Here is a 21,167-nt window from a genome sequence, read left to right as displayed (position 1 = left end):
CTTCCCTGGATTTATCACTAGCTGATTCCAACTTATACAATGAATTTGAATGGCTGGTCCATGATGACCTATGTGGGAGTGATCACTTCCCCACCATGCTGAAATCCATCAACCCTGGTGATGATCCACCGGTATCAAGACGGAACTTTGCTAGGGCTGATTGGTCATTATATCAGACACTGTGTGCTGCACACTTGAAGCATGATCTTTTTAAGAACAGTGAAGATCCCATACAGTCCTTTTCGGATGTACTAAATGTCATTGCTGACAAAACAATTCCTAAGTCCTCTGCGATTCCACATATTCGTAAACCATGGTTTACTGACGAGTGTAAAATATAGGAAGAAAGCCGAAAAATATTTTTGCAAACATCCTACAGTTCATAATCTAGACAAATTCAAAATTACTAACGCCAAGGCTAGACGTGCTTTTAAACAAGGTAAACGTCAGTCTTGGCGAAATTATGTTTCCAAAATATATTCACGTACACCAATGTCAAAGGTGTGGACTATGGTCCAAAGAATAAAGGGCAAAGGTTCCAAATCTACTGTGCATCATCTGAAGGACGGGGATACCATATTTACTAATAAAACTGACATAGAAAATACACTTGGCGCAACTTTAGCCAAACATTCATCTTCATCAAATTATGTCCCTGAGTTCCAAAAGTATCAGAAACAAGAGGAAAAGAAACGACTCGATTTTAACTCAGACAATGGTGAAGACTATAACGAATTATTTTCGTTGCATGAGCTCCATACTTGAGCAAGCTCATGATACAGCTACAGGAACCGATAATATTCACTATCAGCTCCTAAAGCATTTGCCCGAATCATGTCTAGAAGTCCTTTTAGGAATTTTTGATCAAATATGGACGTCGGGGAATTTCCCAACTTCCTGGCGTAATGCCATTGTTGTCCCTATTCCAAAGCCTGGCCGGGATCATACTGATCCGTCTAATTACAGACCAATATCTCTAACGAGTTGTGTCTGTAAAACCATGGAACGTATGGTGAATAATAGATTAACTTGTTATCTTGAAACCAATAACATTATAACAAATATTCAATGTGGTTTCAGGAAAAATCATAGTACCATTGATCACTTGGTACGTTTAGAATCCTTTGCTAAAAATGCTATAGTTAATAAACAACATGCTGTATCAATTTGCTTTGATCTTGAAAAAGCTTATGATACGACCTGGAAGCATGGTATTTTACAGGATTTACATGATTTTGGTTTGAGAGGCCGTTTGCCTCTTTTTATATCACAGTTTTTCACACGGCAATTTCAAGTCCGAGTGGGTTCTACCCTGTCTGATCATTACAATCAGGATCAGGGTGTTCCACAAGGGAGTATTTTGTCTGTTACTTTATTTAGCATTAACATCAACAGTTTATCCAAAGTTTTAACTGATTCGATTGACGGATCACTTTTTGTGGATGATTTTAATATTTCCCGTCGTGGTAAAAATATGCGTACTATTGAGAGGCAACTGCAGTTATGCTTAAATAAAATTAAGAGAACGGTTTCAAATTTTCTAAATCGAAAACTAATTGTATACACCTCTGTAGACGATATAAACCACATAAAAACCCTGAGCTGTTTCTAAATGGCACTGCTATTAACGTTGTTAAAGAGGCCAAGTTCTTGGGATTGAATTTTGACTCACATTCAACATTTCTTCCCCATATCAAATCCCTTAAGACTAAATGTCTGAAGGCACTTGACTTGTTGAAAGTCATTTCTAATTGTAAGTGGGGAGGAGACCAAGCTACCCGTCTACAACTTCATCGATCATTGATCCGTTCGAAACTTGATTACGGCTCCATCGTCTACGGTGGAACCTGTAAAAGCAACCTTAATCTTCTTGATTCTGTCCATCACCAAGGTTTAAGACTTTGTCTTGGATCTTTCCGAACTTCACCCGTTGACAGTCTTTACGTTGAGGCCGATGAACCATCTCTTACACAACGTCGTATAAAATTATCCTTACAGTACATTACTAAATTATACTCTAATGAATCTAACCCTGCATATAACTGTGTGTTCAATCCCCTTTATGAGGATTTGTACGACAAGAAGTCTTCTCTTGTTCCACCTCTCGGGCACAGAATTTCTTCGGCCGGCATTGAGCTGGAAAACATAGCTCCTTCAAGTCTTCTTTTTTCTCCTCCTTGGCAGTTGGTTAGGCCACAAGACGACCTAACATTAATTACAAAATCAGAAACTAATGAATTACAATACAAACAAGAATATAATCAACTGAAACATAAATATAGCAATTATAAATCCTTATTTACAGATGGGTCCAAGGACGGTGGTCCAGTGGCTTGTGCCACTGTCATTGGATCCAGAACAATATCTTCTAGATTACCAGATAACAGTTCTATTTTTACAGCTGAAGCTAACGCCATATTAACTGCTCTTAAATATATTCAAAGACATCCTAAACAGAAACAATACATAATCTTTTCTGATTCTCTTTCTTGCCTTCGGGCCATTAAAAACCTAGCATGTAAACATCCACTTTTGATAGAAATTATTGAACTTTATAACTGTCTTAAGACCTGCCAATACGACATCGTCTTCTGTTGGTTACCCAGCCATGTTGGTATCTCTGGTAACACTTTGGCTGACCTTGCTGCTAAAGCAGCGCTCAACAAATCTGTATCACCACTTCTTATTCCTTACAGTGATTATAAAACCACCATTAGATCTTACATCCGTGATCCGATGCAGAAGAAGTGGGACACCCAAGTAGGTATCAATAAATTACATGCAATAAAACCATTTGTTGGTTACACCTACTTGGGATGTCTGTCCAGATTTGAAGAGGTCATCATGCGACGATGTCGTATTGGCCACACTAGGTATAAGCATGAATATCTTTTGAAAGGTGAGGATCCTCCGTTTTGCATCCCTTGTGATGAAATCATCACGGTCAAGCATGTCCTGCTTGACTGTGTTGAATATTCCATCACAAGGGACAATTATTTTAAATCAAGAACTATGAAGGACCTTTTTAGTAACGTACGTTCTCATTTAATTATTGCATTTTTAAAAGAATTGAATTTATTGACTAACATGTAAATAAATAAGTATTTTGTGACTGGAAGTTGAATTAGCAGCTAAGATTGTTAGTGGCTGTATCCTCGAAGGGGGTTGAAGTACCGTAAAATTATTGTCCTCCTGAGAGGGTACGTAAGTCCAAAAACGATTTAAGTAAGATTCAATCTTCCACTTTTTTAATCGTAGAATATGTGTCATTTTAATTCGTGGCTAATCTTGCATACAGTCGCCAGCAGCTGAGGGGGTGGTGTAAATCCAGCCAGGGACCATGCAGGTAGCAGAGGTACTGTAAGTCCCCATGGTCCCTGGTATGGTGATCTACCTTCTGTTGTTGGCGATCCATGGCCTGTTTTTATATTGTACTGTCCAAATAGTCATACTATATTATTTTAAGTTTCCACGCTAGTTTTAGTACTAACTGTGATAGTCTAGTGGTTTTACTGTCCTTCGTAGACAGGGTCTTCATAATATCCATATATATTCTTTTTTGTCATGTATGTTCTCGTCGCGATATGGCTGCAATATTGCCCATGTGACGTTAAATATTAACTCACTCACTCACTCATTTCGGAAAAACAACAAAACCATCAAAACGAATACGTATCAGTTTAATTTTTCATGTCCAAATGCACCCAAATCAGTGAAGGCAGGATATTGTAACATTCAAGACACCTACATTCCCCAACCGCTCAGGTGTTCTAAATGCCAGAAATATGGACACTGTGTAACTACTTGCAAATTGTCTGTTGTGTGTGCTCACTGTGGTGAAAAAACACACACAACAGATGATTGTACTAGTGATTTTAAAAAAATGCACCAACTGCTCAGAAGACGATTCATCATTTTCTAAACAGTGTCTTATTTGGAAAGAGCAAATGGAGATAAACAAAATAAAATTTACACAAAATATCTCTTTTGTCTGAGGCAAAGAAACTGGTAAAGAGATCTGATCTCCCAGAAAGTTATGTTACAGTAGCAAACAACATCATCTGAGTCTACCTCTAAACTAACAAAATCATCCACAGGCTGCCAAACTACCTTGACTTGGGTAAATTGCGACTCTCCACAGCTTTTGTACTCTACTATATCATTTCAGACTGAGGAATCACTTCCATGTACATCCAAGTCTTCTTCTGATTACAAATCATCATCATATCAGTTACACTCAAAGTCTCAATCGACAGTTTAGAGTCAACAAACTGTTAAAAGTAAACCAAAGCCTAAGCCTGATGCTTCAAAACAACAAAGTGGTCGAGTCCCAAAATAATTCAATTGTTTAACAAATATGGGTTTCTTGAAGACATGGACGTTTCTGAGTGAATGAGTGAGTGAGTTAAAATTTAACGTCACATCGGCAATATTGCAGCGATATAGTAACGAGAAATGTTGTAAATGCACACAAAAAATACAAGTAATTAAAGAACCAGTCATCGACGGACTGTAAAATAACTAGAGTATCACAAAAAGAGTTAACACTAGCTAGAATGCATTTTTAAAAGCAGAAAACTATGTTAGACAATATCACGTACAAATTGGCTATTGATCATCAACAACTGAAGGTAGATCACCATACAAGGGGCCATGGGACTTACAGTACCTTAGCTACCTGCATGACCCCTAGATGGGTTTACACCCTCCCTTCAGCTATTGGCGATTGTATGCAAGTTTAGCCACGAATTAAAATGACAATAATATTACAGTTAAAAGTGTGGAAGATTAAATTTTACTTCAAATGTTTCGGGACTTACGTACCCTCTCAGGAGGACAATAATTTTACGGTACTTAAACCTCCCTTGAGGGTACTGCCACTAACAATCTGAGTTCTTAATTTAAAGTTCAAATCATAAAATATTGCTCTATTTACAAATCAGTCAACAAATCCAATTCTTTTAAAAACCCAATAATTAAATGAGAACTTATATTGTTCATAGTTCGTGATTTAAAATAGGTATCCTTTGTGATGGAGTATTCAGGACGTGCTTGACTGTGATTCTTTCATCATAAGGGATGCAGAACGGAGGATCCTCACCTTTCAACAGGTAGTTGTGGGTATATCTGGTGTGGCAATACGACATCGTAGCATAATGACCTCTTCAAACCTGGACTGACAACCCAAGTAGGTGTTTTGTTTCATGTAATTTATTTATACCTACTTGAGAGTCCCACTTCTTTTGCATCAGATCACAGATATAATATCTAATGGTGGCTTTGTAATCACTGTAAGGAATAAGAAGTGGTGTCACAGATTTGTTGAGTGCTGCTTTAGCAGCAAGGTCAGCCAATGTGTTACCAGAAATGCCTACATGGCTGGGTAACCAACAGAAGACGATGTCGTATCGACCAGTGGCAAGATCACTGTACAATTCAATAATTTCTATTAAAAGTGGATGTTTGCAGGAAATATTTTTAATAGCCTGAAGGCAAGAAAGAGAGTCGGGAAAGATTATATACTGCTTATGTTGAGGGTGTTCTTGAATATATTTGAGAGCTATTAATAGGGCGTTTGCTTCTGCAGTAAAAATAGAGCTGTTATCTGGAATTCTAGAAGATATTGTTCTGGATCCAATGACAGTGGCACAAGCTACTGCACCACCGTCTTTGGACGTTTCTGAAAACGTCCATTCTGGGGCACATAGATTGTCGCCCTCCAAAGAAATGCGGGGTAGATGCCCCCAAAATCCCTCTAAAAGATAGTATATTCCAATAATATTGCACAGTGGAACTGCAGAGGACTGAGGACTAATTTACATGAATTACAGCTATTAGTCCAAGATTTTACACCTTCAGCGATATGTCTCCAAGAGACATATTTAAACAAACAGATACATTTGACCTTCGTCATTTTAATACATATTATTGTTTTTCGCCTAAGGGTGATAGGGCCACTGGCGGATCATCCATTCTAGTCAGACAAAACGTTATGCAAAGCCCTGTTTCACTTATTACTAATATGCAGGCTGTTGCAGTGAGAATTACTTTACATGTAGCGTTAAAACTATGCTCTCTCTACATATCTCTGTCTTCGACGTGTCACAAAACTGATCTTCAAGCTCTCTATCACCAACTCCCGCAGCCCTGTATCATAATGGGAGATTTAAATGAGCACAACACACTCTGGGGTAGTGTAACCACAAGCGCTAGAGGTAAATTGTTGGAGGACTTTTGCTCTGACAATGATTTATGTATTTATAGTGATGGTTCCAGCACACATTTACACCCTGGTACAGGGGCCTATTCTACTCTCGACCTGTCACTCACACATTCAGAACTACTAAATGAATTCGAATGGTCAGTCCACGATGACCTCTGTGGCAGTGACCATTTTCCTACTATACTAAAATTTGTAACTCCATCTGATGTTCCTCCATCATCAAGGCGGAATTTTGAAAAGGCTAACTGGGCTTTATAGGAAACACTGTGTGCTGAAAAACTTAAACCTGAACGTTTTATTGACGTTCCTGGTGCTATTAAATGCTTTTCTGATGAATTGAATTCCATAGCTGTTGCAGTACCACATATTCGAAAACCAAGGTTCAACAATGAATCTAGGAAGACAAGGAAAAAGGCAGAACATTATTTCCGTCGCCATCCTATGGTGCATAATTTAAATAAATTTAAAAATTTAAATTTTTAAGCGCAGAGTACCTGTAAACAGAACAAACGTCAATCTTGGCAAAATTATGTATCCAAAATAAATTCTCGAACACCTGTGTTAGAGGGTTGGAACATGGTCCAGAAAATTAAAGGTACAGGTACTAAATCTAGTGTTCATCATCTTAAACATGGAGATAAAAAAAATTGCTTACTGATAAATCAGATATTGCGAATAAACTGTGCAAAACTCTTGCCAAACACTTTTCCTCTTCTAATTATGTGCATAAACTCCAACGATCCCAAAAACAACAAGAAAAGGAAGCTATTAACCTCAGGTTTGATAATGGGGAAGACTATAATGAACTATTTTCTATTCATGAGCTCGATACCGCTCTTGATCAAGCCCACGATACTGCTACAGGAGCTGTTAACACACATTATGAACTCCTGAAGCACTTACCAGAATCCTGTCTTCAAACTCTGTTAAATATTTTGATGATATTTGGACATCGGGTAACTTTCCTCCCTCATGGCGTGACGCTATAGTAGTACTAATGCCTAAACATGGATATGATCATACGGATCCGTCCAAATATAGTCCTATTTCATTAACTAGCTATTTGCTAGTTTGGATATCCTGCTTGACTGTGTTGAGTTCTCCATCACAACGGATAAATATTTCCATGTCAAATCAATTAAGGATCTTTTTACCAACGTTACTTCTCACTTAATTATTGGTGTTTTAAAAGAAATTGTTTTTTGGTTGAATTATGAGTAATATGGTCTGTAAATAGATGTCTTTTAATGAGTGGTAGTTTGAATTAGCTGAGGGGATGGTGTGATCTACCCTCAGTTGCTGGCGATTTATAGCCTGTTTTTATATTGCATTGTCCATATAATGATATTAGTTTTAACTTTCTACGCTAGTTTTAATGCTACTTGTGATATTCTAGTTGTTTTACTGTGCTTTGTTGACAGGTTTTCCTAAAACACATACATTCCATTTCAATGTTAAATGTTCCCGTCACGATATGGCTGAAATATTGCCGATCTGACGTTAAATATTAACTCACTCACTCACTCAGATATTTCAAGTAATTATATTTAACTTTTTTTCACTTAAAACCTGAATCTCAACTGGTCCGAAAACGATTATACCTTTTCACTGAAGTTGAAAAGGTTGCTGAACAAGTATTTGTTTGACAATTCCGTACATTCATGTCGAAATACCCAAAGCCTCGGACCAACAATAATGCTTGTTTTGAACAAGTTTAGTCCACCCTAACAATGATCATCCAGGAAACGTGGTAATCATTGTATTTTCCGAATAGAAAACCTTCCCTGACCTTCAGGGATAGAACATTTTGTAAATTTACATGACCACTTTTCATATCCTCAGAATGTGTTCATAACCTTTATAACTAATGACGGCTTTGGTATCCAAACAGTGTTCATAATACCTTTTCCCGCTTCCTTCATGCGCTGTTTGGTCGTTAAAATATTCAGGGCATTTAATTTGCAATCGCAAGAACCACTGGAATGAATTCAGACTTAGTTTTATTTTTACCAAAACCCTTACTTTAATATTTCCGACCAATTGCTGAAAATGATTGAATCAAAACTCCTTACCTGTGCTACAGTTCCGGTCGGTGTATCCAGGTACACAGTCACAGGTGTAGTTGTTGACGTGGTCGACACAGGTGCCGTGTACACATGGGCTCGATGAACATTCGTCGATATCTACAACGAGTAGATAACAGCATGCAGCAACATACTATGGCTACATATACATTGACACATTTACCGTCTTTCTTGAGCATTCTGATAGACTATTATGCGTTTATGTGACACTGTTCATATTATACCTTGCAACATTATGCTATTGCAGTACATGTATCACCCACCTGTCTCACAGTATATACCGTTGTATCCTTCAGTGCATGTGCAATTGTACGACTCCAGCTGATCCACGCAAGTGCCGTTTACGCAAGTGTTGTTAGCACAGCTATCGATGACATCTGGAAACACAGCTTGACAGTATGCAGGTTCAACAAAACCAAGAGATGCTACCTCAGTGATAAAATCAACGGACTCTACCTTCTACCTCAATGATGAAATCCAACAGACTCTACCTCAGTGGTAACAACCAACAGACTGAACCTCAGTGCTGAAAAGCCGCATGTGCCCTGCACACCTCCACACAATGGTGTGTTGAATCACAGAAATCAGTCTGACAAGGACACAATATGTCCACACGTACTTGTGTATATACAATATGTGAACATAGTTCTTGTGTTAACGTTTACTTGAAACTACATCTACAGTACAAATCTAAAGTACCATGTCTGTGAATTCGACGAGATGTCAGCAAGTGCATCAAGTGCGATATGATGCACACTATCTTCTCACACTTCTATAAACATGTAAAACAACTGATCTGTGTCAATAGTTCCAGAAGGCAGTTGAATTCCAGCTCATTACAGACAAGTACAGACATTTTCATTGCCACGGCATCAGAGATACTACCTACTTACCAGTCTCGCAATGAGCTCCTCCCGACCCAGTGACACAGTCACACTGGTACAAGGTCTTCAGGTCAGTACAGTTGCTGGAGTACCTGCATGGATTATCCGTGCAGCCGCCTGAAGCTTGAATAATACCAGCGTTAGACAAGGACTGGAAATATGCGTATGATTTATCTTGAAAAGATCCCGTCAGCTCATCCGAGAATTAGTTCACCCAGTTATCGCTGACGGAAAATAGCATCATGCCAAGAAGCAATCACTCGAACATGACGTGTATTTTCAATTAAAATGCAATAATTGGTAAGTTTTCTAAACAAAGACAGGTAAATGTCTCGTCAACAAGATATAACGATGTAATTAGAGAGAACAAGATATGACGATGGAATTAGAGAGTTGGAAACACGTACTATCATGACACAGGTATTCAAATTAGCCTGATAAACACGAGCAAGGATACGGAGTCCCGTCTGAACACACTGCCGAGGGGGGACACGTGGTTTTATCTGAAAACAAGTATACCAAATAAACCTTCATATGGGACTTTCAGCCCATTCTGCTGCAGCTTCCAGTCAAGGTAAGTAGCGTTCAGTTATAACTACTACCATGAGTAAGACAAAAGAAAGACCTAATCACATCCGTCGACTCTCTACAAGCCACAATCTGGCCAGACACATTGAACATTTTGAAGCACCTTTATTCTTTGAGTTTACAATATTTCAACTGTTGTACGTCATGCCTTTACACGACGAATAACTCTGCCTCTCAAGGATATATGAAACCACTTTCTCTCAAGTATTGTCAACGTTCAAACTGAGAGTTCGCAGTTATCTTAATATGTATTCAGCTTCGTAAATACCTAGCACAGAGACAACCATTCTGAACAATCAATACTATGAGAGTACTTACCTACGTCATTTGTCAGATTTAGTCCTGCCAGGTGGGTGAACACGCATCGAGTGTCAACAAATGGAAACACGTACATCATGGCTCCGAATGGAACATCGTCCACGTGGGTCAGGCTGTAAAACCCTGGTGTTGTCAACTCCACTGATGCCTCTGAGAAACAGCTTCCTTTAATTACCTTAAACTGGGGAAATATCTGTGGACGTATTCCGAGAACCTTGTCCGTGGGAACAATGACCGTTATATACACCTTCTTTAGGTCATATGTCGCATGAAGAACAGGTTTCCCGAAGTCATAATAGCTGGAGTATAAACTGGTGGGTGGGACGAGTGCCATGGATGGTGTTTGTATAGCTATCTGAACAACCATGACGGGTTTGTCGGCTTCAATGTACAGTGGACCTGTGGTGGAGTCAACAGTTATGTCATGAAACTCCCGCTCACCCACAGAGAAGGATATATTACTGACTGACGGGGAGCGGACGATGGTTGACGATACTGATCCAACAACTCTGTATATAGCCCCACCAGTAACTGGTGGTGGTTCTGGCAAGTAATAGCTTCTTCCAAATGATTTTACAGGTAGCAACATTTCTACCATGCCATCTCTAATATTAGTGGTGTACTTCATATTATGTCCACTAATCACAGCCACAGGTTTATCACTGGTGATCAGTGTTCCAGTAATGTCCTCGGCACAGTAAGCACCAACTGTCTGATACTTGTTGAGTGTAAACGTTCTGCTCTCCCCATTAAAGAAAGCTCCATTGCCACATCCATCAGCCATAAGGGGTCCTTGTATCTTAAGACTGATGTTCACCTGGGTATTGTCGTCCGTAGCGACGATGAGGAAAACAGTTTGTGTTGTCCACGTGTAAGAAAGGGCTGTCTGATTTTGTGTGTGATTATCAATGTGTGTCACTACGATATATTCCGTCGATAATGCTTCCATCGGCAAGGCAAGGTATCCATCGCCTTTATGAACCAGTACGTGATAACAGAAGAGGGTTATATCCTCAGTGGATGAAAAGTGGAATGACATGTCAGTGACCTGAAGGTTGGCTCGATAATAAAAGCTTTCATTAACATTGTATTTGTATTCTTCCCTGGCTTGGATGTGTAAATCTTCCGAAATACCGAATCCACTCTCAACGTGAACAGTGGCTTTCTCCTCAGACAGAATCACAAAGAAGATGTTGGGAAAGCTGCTCCTTTGGTATAGTTGTTCAAAGAAGGCTGCAACGAATTGTCGTCCCTTTGGCATCACTGAAGCACCTGCAGACACATAAGTGAAACGGGTTATGTATTGAAGAAGGCTTGAGGCGTCATGGGTACATGGGAATTCTTGTATAGGTTGTAACATATGGGACAGGAGGAACAGGTTGACCCAATTATGCATCCAAACACCCGTCCACCAACACCAGCATATTTTATATTTGGTTGTTTTTGTATCCGTTCGTAATAGTATTATTGGTGCAACATGCAGTCAACATGATTACTTTCCAGATTCAGGTAGACCGAATATCGGAAGGTGGTTTGATCCCCTAGCCACCTCATCATAGTCATATGCAACGACGTTCAACTGTGGTCTGGTACTTGATATTGTTTCCAAGTTAGCGCTCCGCAGGTTGACGGATAAGATAGAAAACGTGCCCAAAGAGAAGAAGTCGAACCCAAGTTCGTCCCATTCCATCTCATTTTGTACATAACATAATTAACTGAGGGATGACAACTGGTAGGTGCATCACACCGCATCCACAGTCTAGTCAGGAAACGGTAGGCGCAATTCCACCAGCTGGTTGTCACCCGGCGTTGTGAAGAGGACAATGTTACATAGTTTCTTAAACAACGTTTTCTGTGATAGATCGTAAAACGTAAGATATCGGATCTGTTGAGTACAGAGGTTTCAGTAATATAATTATGCCTTATTTACGTTTTGTGCACTTATCACTAATTAGAGTTACTTAATCATTCATCGTTCTCATATGAACATCACGGGTAGGTATCTATTGTAGAGACGACAATTTCAAATATATCCGGTCAGTAAAATGTACAGAAGGTCAGAAACTGATCAGATGCAGCAAGAGCTATTTTACGAATTACACTTCTTTGGAAGTGAAGCAGAGTGTGAGGTTGAGTCCCACATGACTCAACTCCCAGAGGTACCTGTACAACAGGCACGTTACCAAGAAAGTGTAATCCCAAATATATCATGATATATTGGGTCAATTTCTAAATGGCAGGGTGGTCTTAGTTTCTGACTGTGGAAACTGTGCCAAATTCCATTTGTCGGGGAGAACGTGATACGTGGTATTGTGTGTTAGTGTTTAGAATGTCATTTTGTTCTTTGTAAGGTGGCTATGGTGAGGGGTTGATGATTGACCGCTAATGTGCATAAAATTTCGAATCCAAGACGAACTTAGAGGAACATAAAGGCTCAGTGACACACACAAACAAACACACACGCACGCACGCACACACACATACATACATGCATGCATGCATACAAGCTATACACATGCCCATGCACAGACATGTATACACATACTAAAACAGCCATACACACAGCCAAAATTGACAAGCATACACACAGCCAAGTACACACAGACAGATAGACAGTCATACATATATACATATACCTAAACACAGGAAGCTATCCATATGCCCAAACACAGACAGCTACACATATTGAAACATAGACAGTCATAGACTTACGCAGACACAGACATTCATACATACAACCAAACACAGATAGTCACACTGATTCTCAAACATCGGAGCTACAAACAAAACCAAACACAGACAGGCATCCATATACCCCAACACAGACAGGCATCCATGTACCTAAACACAGACAGGCATCCATGTACCCAAACACAGACATGCATCCATGTACTCAAACACAGACAGGCATCCATGTACCTAAACACAGACAGGCATCCATGTACCCAAACACAGACAGGCATCCATGTACCTAAACACAGACAGGCATCCATGTACCCAAACACAGACAGGCATCCATATACCCAAACACAGACAGGCGTCCATATGCCCAAACACAGACATCCATACTCTACCCAAACACAGACAGACATCCATACTCTACCCCAAAACAGACAACCATACACATACCCAATGACATACAGACATGCATACTCATAATTAAACACAGACAGACCAGAGAGACACACATGCATATACTCACATAGACATACAGGCACACACATACGGATAGAGAACCATACACATAAACACAGACAGACATATCGGCATAACATATTCCCAAGCAAACCAAAAGCAAAATACAAACACAGACAGACACACACATACTCAAACACAGGCAGCCATTCACATACCGCAAAAGGGACATACAGACATGCATATCCATACTGAAACAGAGAGAGAGAGAGAGAGAGAGAGAGAGAGAGAGAGAGGCAGATATGCACATACCAGAACACAGACGGAGATCCATACACATACTCAGATACTCACATATGCCAAAACACAGACAGTCACACAGACAAAGAGACAGAGGACCATACACATATGCAAACGCAGACAGACGGAACGGCAGACACATTCCCAAGCACAGACAAAGAGCCATATACAAAACCAAACAGCGATTTATATGTTTTTAATCAAATCTGTTGTAATCGCAAATCCTACACCATGAATTCTGTCTTCACCTTGAGGCTTTCCTTTCCAGAAGAAGGTGTATTCACCTCCTCTTTCTCTTCGGTTTCACCAAGTGAGGCAATGTCTTTTCTGCATCACTGGAGTTCCTTTGTGAGAAGCGCTGTTCTTTCTGGTCTCGATGCACTGGCTGTATCAAGTAGAGTCCAAACGTTTCAGGTGCCCAAATGAGCTTCTGGTGACATTTCTTTTGCATTGTTCAACCGCAATGAGGATGAATCTGCCAGACGCGGTAAGCCGACCAGGCTAAGAAGGGCAAGCATTTGTTTGGGGCACCTTTTCTAGCCCCCTCCCCCATGTGAGGGTGGGCAGTGCTGTCCTAAAGAGGCTGACCAGTCGCTTTTCGATGCTGCCGGACTCTCGTATTGCCCTCGAATTCAAAGGGCTACCTGCCCATGGACCGCCTACGTGCATGCCTGATTGTGACTACAACCGCCAGTTTTCACCTCCACCTGTTGCTTTGCTACGTGCCCATCGCTGTAGGACTTGAGGGGTGTGCGTGACAGATCGGCGATGAGTTGATGATGAGTTGCATAACAACCTTTTGCATGAGGATTTTATAGTGAGAAGATCGTGGCACAGACTTCTCTCGGCCTGAGAAGTCTTGGTCCAGTGGCACGGGGAACCGTTACGACGGGAGACTGCCAGGCTGCAGTGGATGACTGCCCCTACCTGACACCCCATATGCCAGACATAAACATACCCAAACACAGACAGGCATACACATACTCAAGCACAGATATCTACATTCATATCATGTATTTGTATTCATGTCAAGCATGTGTTGATCGACGTCTTGACATCGCTAATAACGCAAAGATTTTCTCAGTGACTTTTTCGCATGATAATCAATTGATTTTGACACCCCTTCCATGCATCCCAAAATTACCCGTGAAGACGCGGGTTAGAAATGGTCTTAAGTAACCTGTTCTTGCCATAAGAAACGATTGACGGGGTTGGGTGATCAGACTCGCTGACTTGGTTGACACACGTCATCGCATTGTGTAGATGCTCATGCCGTTGATTCTGGATTTTGTTTCATTTCATATAATTCAACATTATACAAGCAGTACATTAAGAACCTCAGCTGATCTTAACTAACACATATTTCAGGACTGACGTAGGAAACAGAATACACAATATACACATCTCTTAACTCTTCTTTCTTATGTGAACGTATTGATAGATAATGGGGGGTTAGAGGGAAAAGCATTAGCTTGTCGCGCCGGACACCCAGGCTCGATTATCCACATAGAAGCCAATTGTGAAGTCTGTTTCTGTTGTCCCCTGCTGTGACATAACAGGAGTATTGATAAAAGCGGCATGAAACTAAATTCACTCACTATTCACACACGGAATATGGGATCACTTCATTTAGTGTGTCCTGTTGCACGAATTGACCAACCAATATTTTGCGACACAGTGACAATGTTGTGATGGATATGAGTGGGCACATTGTTTATCGCCAGCGGGCATCCTTCCCCGTTAGGTGATAAGAAGATAAAAATACTCACCTGAGCTACAGTTCCAATCCATGTACCCAGGGTCACAGTCACAGGTGTAGTTGTTCACGTGGTCGACACAGGTACCGTGTACACATGGGTTCCATGAACATTCGTCGATATCTGCAAATCATATCCACAACCGAATTTTCTCTTTTGAAGATTGTACATGTAGAAATGGGATGAAATGATTGCCGACGTGCACTTGCATCACATGCATATTTCTGTACCTAACCATGACCATGCTCCTACATGACAGTCTATTAAGACATTACAAGCATTTCAGATATAGCAAAAGACGTGTTGATTTCATATCAATGGCTCGCAAACATCCTAATATATTATCCTTTTATTTGTCGCACTGATTTTGGCCAAAGAGAAGATTAGAGAGAAAAAGACTTCACAGTTAGGTTTAGGTTGAATAAATGCCTGACCTGGACATTTAGCGGGAGAAAAGGAATGATAGTGTTTTGTATCCTGGGTCGTACATGGGTCGTAGCACAATATATTTACAGTGTTTTGTGTTGTGAAAATAGGTAAATGTATAGGACTGTATACCGCAATTCGCTTTTCCAACGATTTGTGATGCAATATTTCGTTCAGATAGATTGTCTGACATTATGTGTATTTTGTGATTGTCTGTTTTAATTTAAGCTTAAAGCTACGCATTCTAAAATGTTTTGGTGAAAAATCAAAGGTTCTGACAGTAGTATATTAGACGATAATTGACGATTTTTCTATGACTTCACAACGTATTGGCGTCACTGCGCCATTTCAGCCTCCACCTCGTAATCGAACGTACACTTCATAACCGATGCATGTTAGTTGTCATAGTCTCGCACAACCGCTGCCTGAACCATATTTGGGGAAATATGTGATGAGAAACTAGAATATCTTTATGTGCCCTTAGCAAAGATACCCGAGAATACAACATTTAGGACGAGTGCATTACGCCGTCATACCATGTTCTATTTTTAAAATAATAATGCTATTACATGCAACCGTGTAAAGATCGGTTGAATACCGTGACTTCTAGAGGTGTCATGTATGACAGCCGACATATTTTTTTCCGTCACGTAACTTTGGTCATGTGACCAAATCCAAATAGTGCCGGCAGCACGCGATGTTAGTATACGACGTCTACTAACATTGAAGACTTATTAAACAGCATTATGTTCAACAAGTAAGAAATATATACACGAAGTACACCAGAGATTAAACAGTTATTAACTCTTAACCAGTGACGTTTAGAAAAGGAATCCCTTCTCATTCTACACTCTCATTCACGTGACCAAACCAGACTGACTTCGAGTGTGCTAGTCCTCAAATATATGATGTATTGTACGTTTTTTCACTTAAATCCCGAGTCTCATCTGGTCCGAAAACGATTATACTTTTCCACTGAAGTTGCAGAGGGCGCTGAACAAGTATCTGTTTGACAATGCCGTGCATTCATATCCAAATACGCAAATCCTCGGACCAACAATCACGATTGTTTTAAATACATTTTGTTCATCCGAACAATGATCATCCAGAAAACGTGGTAATCATTGTATATCACGAATATAAAACCATCCCGGACCTTCAGGGATAGAATTTTTATAAAATTACATAACCACTTTTCACATCCTCAGGATGTGTTCATAACCCTTAAAACTGCCGACAACTTTGGTAGCCAGGTAATCTTAATCGTCCCTTTTCCCGCTTCCTTCATCCGCTGTTTGGCCGGTAAAATATCCAGGGTGGATCGCAAGAATCACGGGTATGGATTCACGAAATGCCTGACCTGGATATTTAGCGAGTTTAATATTTCCGACCCATACTAAAAATTACTGCATCAAAACTTCCCACCTGTGCTACAGTTCCAGTCGGTGTATCCAGGTTCACAGTCACAGGTGTAGTTGTTGACGTGGTCGACACAGGTGCCGTGTACACATGGGCTCGATGAACATTCGTCGATATCTACAACGAGTAGATAACAGCATGCAGCAACATACTATGGCTACATATACATTGACACATTTACCGTCTTTCTTGAGCATTCTGATAGACTATTATGCGTTTATGTGACACTGTTCATATTATACCTTGCAACATTATGCTATTGCAGTACATGTATCACCCACCTGTCTCACAGTATATACCGTTGTATCCTTCAGTGCATGTGCAATTGTACGACTCCAGCTGATCCACACAAGTGCCGTTTATGCAAGTGTTGTTACCACAGCTATCGATGACATCTGGAAACACAGCTTGACAGTATACAGGTGCAACAAAACCAAGAGATGCTACCTCAGTGATAAAACCAACGGACTCTACCTTCTACCTCAATGATGAAATCCAACAGACTCTACCTCAGTGATGACAACCAACAGACTGAACCTCACTGTTGAAAAGCCGCATGTGCCTTGCAAACCTCCACACAATGGTGTGTTGAATCACAGAAATCAGTCTGACAAGGACACAATATGTCCACACGTACTTGTGTATATACATTATATGTGAGCATAGTTCTTGTGTTAACGTTTACCTGAAACTACATCTACAGTACAAATCTAGAGTACCATGTCTGTGAATTCGACGAGATGTCAGCAAGTGCATCAAGTGCGATATGATGCACACTATCTTCTCACACTTCTATAAACAGGTGTTCCGCGCTAGTTTTATTTCAAATTGTGATAATCTAGTTGTTTTACTGTCCTTCATTGACAGGTTTTTATAATATATAGTTCTGTTCATTGTTAACTGTTCCCGTCACGATATGGCTGCAATATTGCCGAGGTGACGTTAAATAGTAACTCACTCACTCACTCACTCTATAAACAGGTAAAACAACTGATCTGTGTCAATAGTTCCTGAAGTCAGTTGAATTCCAGCTCATTACATACAAGTAGAGAGATTTTCATTGCCACGGCATCAGAGATACTACCTACTTACCAGTCTCGCAGTGAGCTCCTCCCGACCCAGTGACACAGTCACACTGGTACAAGGTCTTCAGGTCAGTACAGTTACTGGAGAACTTGCATGGATCAACCGTGCAGCCGCCTGAAGCTTGAACAATACCAGCATTACACAAGGACTGGAAATATGCATATGATTTATCTTGAAAAGATCCCGTCAGCTCATCCGAGAATTAGTTCACCCAGTTATCGCTGACGGAATATAGCATCATGCCAAGAAGCAATCACTCGAAGATGACATGTATTTTGAATTAGAAAGTAAGAATGGTAAGTTTGACTCACTCACTCACTTTCGCTTTATAATTTGTTTCATTGTGTGTTCTAAACAAAGACAGGTAAATGTCTCGTCAACAAGATAAAACGATGTAATTAGAGAGAACAAGATATGACGATGGAATTAGAGAGTTGGAAACACGTACTATCATGACACAGGTATTCAAAGTAGCCTGATAAACACGAGCAAGGATACGGAGTCCCGTCTGAACACACTGCCGAGGGGGGACACGTGGTTTTATCTGAAAACAAGTATACCAAATAAACCTTCATATGGGACTTTCAGCCCATTCTGCTGCAGCTTCCAGTCAAGGTAAGTAACGTTAGATGTTGTGCCCACCATCAGTTGAGTTAAAACTACTACCATGAGTAAGACAAAAGAAAGACCTAATCACATCCGTCGACTCTCTACAAGCCACAATCTGGCGTCAGGCCAGACACATTGAACATTTTGAAGCACCTTTATTCTTTGAGTTTACAATATTTCAACTGTTGTACGTCGTGCCTTTACACGACGAAAAACTCTGCCTCTCCGGGATATATGAAACCACTTTCTCTCAAGTATTATCAACGTTCAAACTGAGAGTTCGCAGTTACCTTCATATGCATTCAGCTTCGTAAATACCTAGCACAGAGACAACCATTCTGAACAATCGACACTATGAGAGTACTTACCTACGTCATTTGTCAGATTTAGTCCGGCTGGGTGGGTGAACACGCATCGAGTGTCAACATATGGAAACACGTACATCATGGCTCCGAATGGAACATCGTCCACGTGAGTCAGGCTGTAAAACCTTGGTGTTGTCAACTCCACTGACGCCTCTGAGAAACAGCTTCCTTTAATTACCTTAAACTGGGGGAATATCTGTGGACGTATTCCGAGAACCTTGTCAGTGGGAACAATGACCGTTATATACACCTTCTTTAGATCATATGTCGCGTGAAGAACAGGTTTTCCGATGGCATAAGAGCTGGAGTATAAACTGGTGGGTGGGACGAGTGCCATGGATGGTGTTTGTATAGCTATCTGAACAACCATGACGGGTTTGTCGGCTTCAATGTACAGTGGACCTGTGGTGGTGTCAACAGTTATGTCATGAGACTCCCGTTCACCGACAGAGAAGGATATACTACTGACTGACGGGGAGCGGACGGTGGTTGACGATACTGATCCAACAACTCTGTATATAGTCCTATTACTAATAGGTGGTGGTTCTGGCAAGTAATAGCTTCTTCCAAATGATTTTACAGGTAGCAACATTTCTACCATGCCATCTCTAATATTAGTGGTGTACTTCATATTATGTCCACTAATCACAGCCACAGGTTTATCACTGGTGATCAGTGTTCCAGTAATGTCCTCGGCACAGTAAGCACCAACTGTCTGATACTTGTTGAGTGTAAACTTTCTGCTCTCCCCATTGAAGAAAGTTCCATTGCCACATCCATCAGCCAAAAGGGGTCCTTGTATCTTAAGACTGATGTTCACCTGGGTATTGTCGTCCGTAGCGACGATGAGGAAAACAGTTTGTGTTGTCCTCGTGTAAGGAAGGTCTGGCTGATCTCCTGTGTCATTATTAATGTGTGTCACTACGATATATTCCGTCGATAATGCTTCAATCGGCAAGGCAAGGTATCCATCTCCTTTATTAACCAGTACGTGATAACAGAAGAGGGTTATATCCTCAGTGGATGAAAAGTGGAATGACATGTCAGTCACCTGAAGGTTGGCTTGGTAATAAAAACTTTCATTAACTTTGTACTTGTATTCTTCCCTGGCTTGGATGTGTAAATCTTCTGAAATACCGAATCCACTCTCAACGTGAACAGTGGCATTCACCTCAGACAGAATCACAAAGAACATGTTTGGAAAGCTCCTTCTTTGGTATGGTTGTTCAAAGAAGGCTGCAACGAATTGTCGTCCCTTCGGCATCGCTGAAGCACCTGCAGACACGAAAGTGAAACGGGTCATATATTGAAAAAGGGATGAAGCATCATGGGTACATGTGAATTCCTGTTTAGGTTGTAACATATGTGAGAAGAAGAACAGGTTGACCCAATTGTGCATCCTAACACCAACCCACCAACACCAGCATATTGTATATAGTATTGTATCGGAAAGCTGAAACTGTCACTTTCTTAGAACTGCAATGAGTCTGATTTGTTGAGTCTGTGGTTAAATTTATCAAACTGGACAATTTAATCGGTATGGTTGTCTTTGTATCTCTTTGCAATAGCATTAATGATGCAACATGCAGACAGCATGATTCGTTTCCAGATTCAGGTAGACCGAATATCGGAAGGTGGTTTGATTCCATAGCCTCGTCATCATAGTCATTTGCGACGACGTTCACCTGTGGTCTGGTACTCGATATTGTTTCCAAGTTAGCGCTCCGCGGGTTGACGGATAAGTTAGCAAAACGTGCCCAAACAGAAGTCGAACTGAAGTTCGTCCCATTCCATCTCATTTTGTGCATAAAATTATTACCGAGGGGTGACAAACGACTGGTGGAACAGAGCCGGCACACACTTAAGGTGCATCACAGCGCATCCACCTTCTAGTCAGGAAACGGTAGGCGCTATACCACCAGCCGTTTGTCACCTGTGGTTGTGAAGAGGACAATGTTACCTAGTTTCTTAAA

General features: G+C 40.6%; 1 pseudogene; it reads right to left on the bottom strand.

Annotated features, from left to right (window-relative positions):
• The window catches only part of LOC137272125 (fibropellin-1-like), a 33,516-nt pseudogene extending 13,058 nt beyond the window's left edge, over window positions 1-20,458 (bottom strand).
• Between the last annotated feature and the right edge of the window lie 709 nt (window positions 20,459-21,167).

The sequence above is a fragment of the Haliotis asinina genome, chromosome 2 (genome assembly GCF_037392515.1).
Source record: "Haliotis asinina isolate JCU_RB_2024 chromosome 2, JCU_Hal_asi_v2, whole genome shotgun sequence".
NCBI classification, from domain to species: Eukaryota; Metazoa; Mollusca; class Gastropoda; order Lepetellida; family Haliotidae; genus Haliotis; species Haliotis asinina.
Note: the sequence above shows the minus strand (reverse complement) of the source record. Positions and strands in the feature narration are given on the sequence as shown.